General features: G+C 39.3%; 1 pseudogene; it reads right to left on the reverse strand.

Annotated features, from left to right (window-relative positions):
• LOC101645513 overlaps nt 1-6070 on the reverse strand; it is a 35453-nt pseudogene extending 29383 nt beyond the window's left edge.
• Between the last annotated feature and the right edge of the window lie 1653 nt (nt 6071-7723).

A 7723-nucleotide genomic window follows, 5' to 3' on the forward strand; every position in this document is an offset into this window, starting at 1 on the left:
TTGTGTTGAGAAGGTGAGCATCATAGAATGCCAGTTTAATAGAACAAAGTGTTCTTGAATTGAGGGAGAACTTGAGAAGAGGCCCAAGGTCCATCTGCTACCTCAAAACTAAACCTATAAATATATGTACATAGATCTACTTCCTCATCGTCACATATACATATATTTGCATATGTACATGCCTGTATTTAGACCTCTATAAATGCCCTTTGCCTCCTACTTCTTTCCTCTATTTCCTTTTATTTTCCTCTTGTCCCACTATCATGTTCAGCCTTCATTTGGGTTTCAGTTATTCCTTTGGGTTACATTGCCCTTGATCAAGCCCTACCCAGTCTCCTATATTCTCCTCACCATCGATTGTTCCCTTGTCCCTGGGTTTGTTAACCCCACTTCCTTTCCATCCCCCTCCCCCTTTCCCATGTCCCCCTGGAACTGTAGGTCCCATTGTTTTCTCTGTTGGTCCTCTGGATTGTTTGTCTTGCCTAGCTTATCTAGATAGACCTACAGAGATAATAATAAGCACAAAACCAAGAGAGAGCAACAAAAGAAAACAAAACAACAACAACAAAAACAACGACAAAAAAAGAAAAGCCTATGAAGAATTCCAGGTCTGTTTGCTGACCTGTGCGAGTGTTTTCCGGTCGAGTCTGATGGGGTGCCACTCTCTGGCCCCAAAGTCTATTTTTGTTATTCCTCGGGGACTTCATTGCTCTGCTCCCCTTGCTGTTCTGTTACACACCCTTAGTGTTTCATCTCGGACCACATAGCATTTTTTAACCTTTATTTTCACGTAATCATGCATCATGGGTAGCATTACATTTTAGAAATAGAAGGCCTTAATTCATTTCTTTTCATGCTGTTGCTGTTAGTTGCCATTGAGTCGACTCTGACTCATGTCAGCCCCATGAGTGACAGATAAAACATAGTGCGGCCTTGTGACATCTTCATAATTGCTAAAATGTGTAAGTCCATTTTTGCAAACACTGTGCATTTCGAGTGCTTTCCAACTCAGGGGGTGGGGGACTCATTTTCCAGTGCTATGTTGGACAATATTTTTTTAAAATTAGACAATGTTCTGTTTTGGTTCACAGTGTTGTCATTGGCTAATTTTCTGTCAGCTTGTCAATTTGACATGTTGTCTGCCTGCCTGTGGTACTATTGTGGCTTGTGTGTTGCTATGGTTCTTGAAGCTTGGTTGTTGCTATGGTTCTTGAAATACCACTGGTATTTCAAATTCCAATTTGGTCACTGATAGCGGGTAAATTTCTCTGGAGTGCCCAAATTAAGATAAATAGGATAAAAGGGTTGGTGTTCTCTCTTTTACTATAGTGTGCAATTATTTAATTAACTACTACCTATTGATGAACATTCAGATTGTTGTTTTTCCCACTATGAAAATGTTGTAATTAATATGCAAGCTTGTAATTCCTTTTTCTTGAAGTTAGAATCTTAAATGTGATTTCTGTTCCACTGTTAGGTAGTCCTGGTGGTATAGTGGTTACAAGTTGGGCTGCAATCCACATGGTTGGCAGTTCAAAACCACCAGCAGCTCCAAGGAAGAAAGACTGGGCTTTCTACTCTCATAAACAGTTACCGTCTCAAAAAATTCCCAGGAGGTCACTGTGAGTTAGCATTGACTTGATGATAGTGATTGTGCAGTTTGGAATTAGATGTATTATGATTTGGAGCACAAGTGGAACAAGGTAAGGTGTGGGCCTTCCTTATGCCAGTGTGGACACGGAAATATAGTGATCTCTTTCTTTAACCCTCTCCAACGCTGCAAACTCATCAAAATGTTGAATCTGCAAAAGTTACCTGAAATATTTTTAGGATTTATATTTTAGGAGTAGAGTGTTTACCTCTGGCTAGTAGCCAGAATGGACAACTTGAAGAAATTGTTCTCTTTTACGTCTTATGGAGTATATGAATAAGACAAGATGTGAGGAAAGGGATTCCAGGCAGGAGGAACAGAATGGTAACAAAGCTATGAAAGGGTTGCATGGGGATCGTGCTCTTTGAATTATAAAGAGAATGGAAATGGTGGAAGGCAATTTTTGTGGGTAGTCTTGGAGGCCGCTATTATTCACCACATGTGTCAGAGTGGAACTGTGGTCCAAAGGATTTGTCGTCGTTGATTTTTCAGATCACCACACTTTTCTTTGGAGGAGCGTGTGGTAGACTAGAAGAACCTCAGTGAGGGGCTGTTCACACACCTCCACTTCCCTGTGGGATGAGAGTAAAATTGGCCACGGTCACTCCTATGTGATATATGATTTTGCTTTCTGTTAAATTGTTTAGATTGAACTAAATAAAGAAAATTCATTCTTACAGTGCATTCTTGTTATTTGTGGGGTTGTGTTGTATAAAACACCACAGACATTGAATTAGCAAATACTGACCCATTGATCCTTAGGGAAATACAGAAAGAGGTTCCTTCACGTCTCTAGTCACAACACAACACCACTTTGTGTTTCTATTTAAAGGCATCTTGTTTTTATAATTTATAATTCATTAACATTGAACTCATGCCAACAACACTGTAACCCATGTCTGAACAAAGTTTATCTAACAAGTATTTTATAGGTAAGAAACATTACAGCCCTCTTGTTCCCAGGAATACAAGACAGCACTTCACCACTGTTTGGGGGCCATTTTAAACAGCAAAATTTTTAAAAGTACAAAAAAGCAACAGCAACACCAACAATGGTACTATACAGAATGCAAAAGGTACATTTGTTTCCAGTACAAGAACTGAAACAAGAAGACAGAATGTCAGCTTGTTCAGCTCTAATTGTGTGTCTGCACATCAGGTGACTAAACTTTTGCAGTTCATTATTATGAATGATCATAAAAATTCTGTGAGTGTTGGTTTTGAGATTTTAAATCAATTCAGCCAGAAGATGAGTTTGGAATCTGTGAATACAGATAATTTGTTCTATGTCATTAGAAAAGACAAAAATATCAATAGCCTTTTCAATTAGTTGAAATATTCTTCTTTGATACAACATCAAAACCCTACAAGTGAAATGCAAAATCTGAAACCATATTAATAAACTTATTATGCTCTGTTACATTAAAACTGATTAATCTATCTTGCTTCTTGAGTGGATGCTTTACTCAGACATTGGTCATTTAAAATATAGTTTCCTGAATTATGCAGGTCTTTCAAATATAATTTATTAATATGACCACCATTAGAAACGTCTTTCAGTAGTAAGAAGATGCTAAGATCCTAGTGGAAAATATTAGTTTTCTGAGTTATGTGAGAGCTCAAATATTATCTTCAGAAACAGACCCTGTAAATTGTTTTCATTGGAGTGACAGACTTACTTCATTCCTTTGGAATAAGTTGTTTGTCGAATGCCAAGTATGAACAACTGTAGTTTCTTTGCTAGCATTTCTTTCCAGTAAATGGTGTTCTAGTTTTGCTTGTAACCCAAACAACAGCACGGGTGCTTTTCTTTGAATGCCCCACAGCGCTTCCATTTGCCATAACCCTTCATGTGTGCATACATGTATGCATGTCATTGTTAGCTCTCCTCAAGCCCTCAATCCCGGGCCAGCCACGTGAGCGCCTGCAGAGGGATCGCTGTAATCCTCAGGCTGCCCTGTCTTTCTTCTGCTGGATGTATACTTATTTTCCCCCACAAAGTATTCAAAAATATATACATTTAGTGGCCAGCAAGTAGTAAAGTCAGTAATGAAGGAGGCTTGTAAGCACAACGAGCTTATTTCTTTTTCCTACCTATGTTTCTGTAAAAAGATCAACGGCTACTTTCCCAGTTTGCTGTCAGTGCCATGATTCATACTAAGGAGCCAGCAGTATTGTTCACCCCGGCTTTTGTACCATCAGAGCCCATCTCAACACAGTGAAAAAGGCGCTGGGGTTTTAGAATTAAATTGTAACAATTTTTGACCTCCTGAATGTCCTGATAGGGAGCCAGGTACTATCAAGGGTGCAGCCAATGTTGTGAACCACTCTTCTAGATCAATGGTTCCCACATTGTAATGTACACACAAATTACCTGGGGACCTTCTTGTTACACGCAATCTACTCCGAAAGTCCTGAGTTTAGACCCGAGTTTTGAGTTGAAGATAATTCTGCCTCTAAGTGCGGCTCTCTGAGGTAAATCTCTTGCACTGCATTGCCAATATGGTAGCCACATGTGGCCACTTCAATATCTATTTAAACTAATTAAAATTAAACATTAAGTTCCTCTGTTGCAGCCGCCACACACCTTGAGCGCCCATAGCAAATAGAGACTGTTGTTAGCGGATGTCAAAGAGTCAGGCCGGGCCTCATGGTGACTCATCTGCTCTAGAACTCCGCATGTTAGAAAGCAGTAATCCTCACGGAAGACTTTCTTTGGGGCTCTCTTCTTAGTCACTACCATATTGCGCATGGCCACCGTAGGCCATTGCCACTGCTGCAGCAGGTCTTTTTAGGAATGCTGCTCTAGATTTTTCCATGGAGTTCATAATCATAGAGCTGTGTAACTGGATTCACTTACCTTTAGAAACAATTTGGGACAACATTATACATAATTCCATGTTTCTTCCCATCAGTTTGTGAACAAAGACTTAAAACATTTATATATATGTTCATGTATATGTACTCACATATATATATATATGCTCATATATATTATATATACTCATATATATGAACTCAGTAGATCCAGTTGCCTCTGAAAACCGAAACACTCACTGTCATGGAATCAAGTCCAACCCTAACCACCCACAGAGCAGAGTAGAACTCCCCGACAAGGGGTGCCAAAGCTGTGCATCTTTATGACAGCCGATGGCTGAATTGTTCTCCCACACAGCTGCGGGTAGATTCGAAGTTTTGATCACTGTATCACCAGAGCTTGCTATAAAGAGCCCCAGTAGCACATAAAATGACATTGCAAAGATTTTTTTGTGGGAGAAAGGATTCTATTTAAAAGAAATCAATTAGAGTTCCTGATACTGAGATTTTAAAACAATCTCTTACTCACATATTCCAAACAAGGTCCTTCCTGTGACCCACAAGGAACAATTTCGGTGGAAGAGAGCTCCTGGGGAGAATGAAAGGCTCGGCCTCAAAGTCAGCAAGTGGGTAGTGTTGCTGGTGGGTGCGCGCCAATGCAGACAGTGCGCTGAGAGGCATTCCTCTGGGTTAGCGCGGGCACTTCATGCTCTGAGGAAAGCTGGCCGAAGCCTGCAGACCCCACCTGGCGCATGGAAACGTTTCAGGGTGTACTTTCCAAAAGCATTCCTCGTCGGCAAAGTTGGAAAGCTGAGACGAGCCTAGTTGGAGCTCCCCAATAGGAGAAGGAGGGGGAAACCAGACTAGACTTGACTAGGAGCTCTTTCTTAGAGTTTTTGCTGTCAACATGACATTTATGTGTATAATTGAATGTATATTTATTAAGAATGAGCTGTAGATGGAGAACAACTGAAAGATAGCTTGCTATTCAGACTTAAAATGTTGAAAGTCTTTTTATCAAGTATTATCATTTTAAAAGTAAAAGAGTACTGGATGTTTTTGAAGAAGTGAAAAATTCCCACTGTTATTGATCTCTAGGTATCTAAATCAAACCATATAATTTTTCAGGAAGAAGTATTAGGGTAAAGAGGAGACTGTTCCTTCTGGCCCTGTCACTGGTTGCTAGGACCCAGAAATACGAGATCAGCGGCTCATATAATTTCATCATCAAGGTAGGTGCAGATGTTGTCTAGCTAGTTCAGTTCTCATTTGAGTAGGTATATCTTGACTTTAAGGAACCTGGAGGCTGATAACTGGTTGATGGTTCAAATCCACTGCCATTGCAAGGGAGAAAAATGAAGATTCCATAGGGATTTGCAGTCTCAGAAATGCTATATAGGATTACAATGAGCCAGAGTTGACTAGGGAGCAGTGGGTTTGCTTTTGAGTTAGTCTTGGCTTTGAAACTTTTCAGACATCAGCAAAACTAAATATTACCACGGGAACAGACCCACGAACTCCATGGGAACCTACATATAGGAAATCCTGTTTTAATCTTGCAACATTAACTGATTTTTGAGACTCTGTAACTGCCACCGCCATTCTCTCTGTTTCCCAGCTGTCAAACTCACAACTTCAGAATCCATGCTCGGCATGGCTCGGTTCATGTTAGGTCAGCCAGGCTGTGTTATTTAGGCACTGACAAAATTATTGCCATTGTGTTAAAGCTTTTTGCTGACCTTTTGGCTTTGGTCACATATTAGAACCTCATATCTATTTTGTTGCTGTTCATGTAATGAGTGGCCACCAAGTCTGTTCTGACTCATGATAAGAGACACGTATAAACGTACAAAATGTTACCTGTTCAGGTACCATCTTCACAATCATTTGTATAAGAGTCCATTGTTATGAACACCATGCTTTAAAAAATTGCTTAAAGAATTTTAATCCAGTTTTTGCTTTCATATAAAGGTATCATATTTTAAGCTTGCTACTCAGTTTTCAAATATACTAATCAAATATTTCAAAATGATAAGGACATGTTTTTGCTTTATATTTTCAATATTTGATTGCAATTTTTAAAGCATTAACCAGGGTCACTGATGTAATACGTTCTTTTTTGTGTTGAATGCTTCTTGGAAATTAAAGGACTATCAGGTGTTCAAATATTAACATGAATTATTCAGATTGTTGTAATGTCTGAATCTGAACCCTTTTGAAACTAGCCCATGTGCTATAAAAGAATTGAAGTCAGTTTCAGTTACTTTTCTTCTTTTTCAACCACTCATACCAGTGATGAGGAAGGGAATTGGAAGGTTTTCAAGGCTGTGATATTTCACTTCTTTTTCCTTTTATCTGGGGGAAGATAACACACCTAAGGCAAAGCATACAAAACAGAATAGTGCCAGCATCCTAGTAAAATCCCTCTACGTATGGCCCCTTCTCATCTTTCTTGTCCCTTCTGTCCTCCCTCTTTCTTTGTCCTCCCTACATCCTCCCCACCACCCCAATCGTGTCAGAGCCTTCAAAGTTGGCTTCGTTTGGTCTGAGAGCCACCTCTTTTAGTTTATTTTCCCCTTTAGAATAAGGGTGTTATGTTGTATTTGTCTTTATGAGATCGGCTAGCACTGCTGAGCATCATGCCTTCCAAATTTGTCCATGTCACAAGGTGTTTGACAGTTTCATTACTTTTTTTAGAGATGAATAAAATTACAATGTGTATATGTGCCAGAGTTTATTTATCCTGACTTCCAAAGATGGGCTTTTTTTCTCACGATGGATCAAAGATATTTTTAATCAAGTAAAGGCTAACATCAACAAACAATGTTTATAGTAACTCATCATATTTGTTTGGTATGGGCTGCCTCAACACAATATCATCCATATTATAGTAATGTTCTCTAGAAAATGTATTACTTTTGTCGTTTTGCTTACATTTCATTTGCATTTTTTATCATTTTATTGGGGGTTCATACAACTCTTATCACAATCCACACATCCATCCATTGTGTCAAGCACATTTGTACATTTGTTGCCCTCACCATTCTCAAAACATCTGCTTTCTACTTGAGCCCTTAATATCAGCTCCTCATTTTCTCCCTTCCTCCCCACTCCCCCTTCCCTCATGAACCCCTGATAGCTTATAAATTATTATTATTTTGTCATATCTTACACTGTCTGACATCTCCATCACCCACTTTTCGATTGTCTATCTCCCAGGTAGGAGGTTACATGTAGATCCTTGTAATTGGCTTC

Source organism: Echinops telfairi, unplaced genomic scaffold (genome assembly GCF_000313985.2).
Source record: "Echinops telfairi isolate 266 unplaced genomic scaffold, ASM31398v2 ScPeMD7_7468;HRSCAF=8506_0, whole genome shotgun sequence".
Lineage (NCBI taxonomy): Eukaryota > Metazoa > Chordata > Mammalia > Afrosoricida > Tenrecidae > Echinops > Echinops telfairi.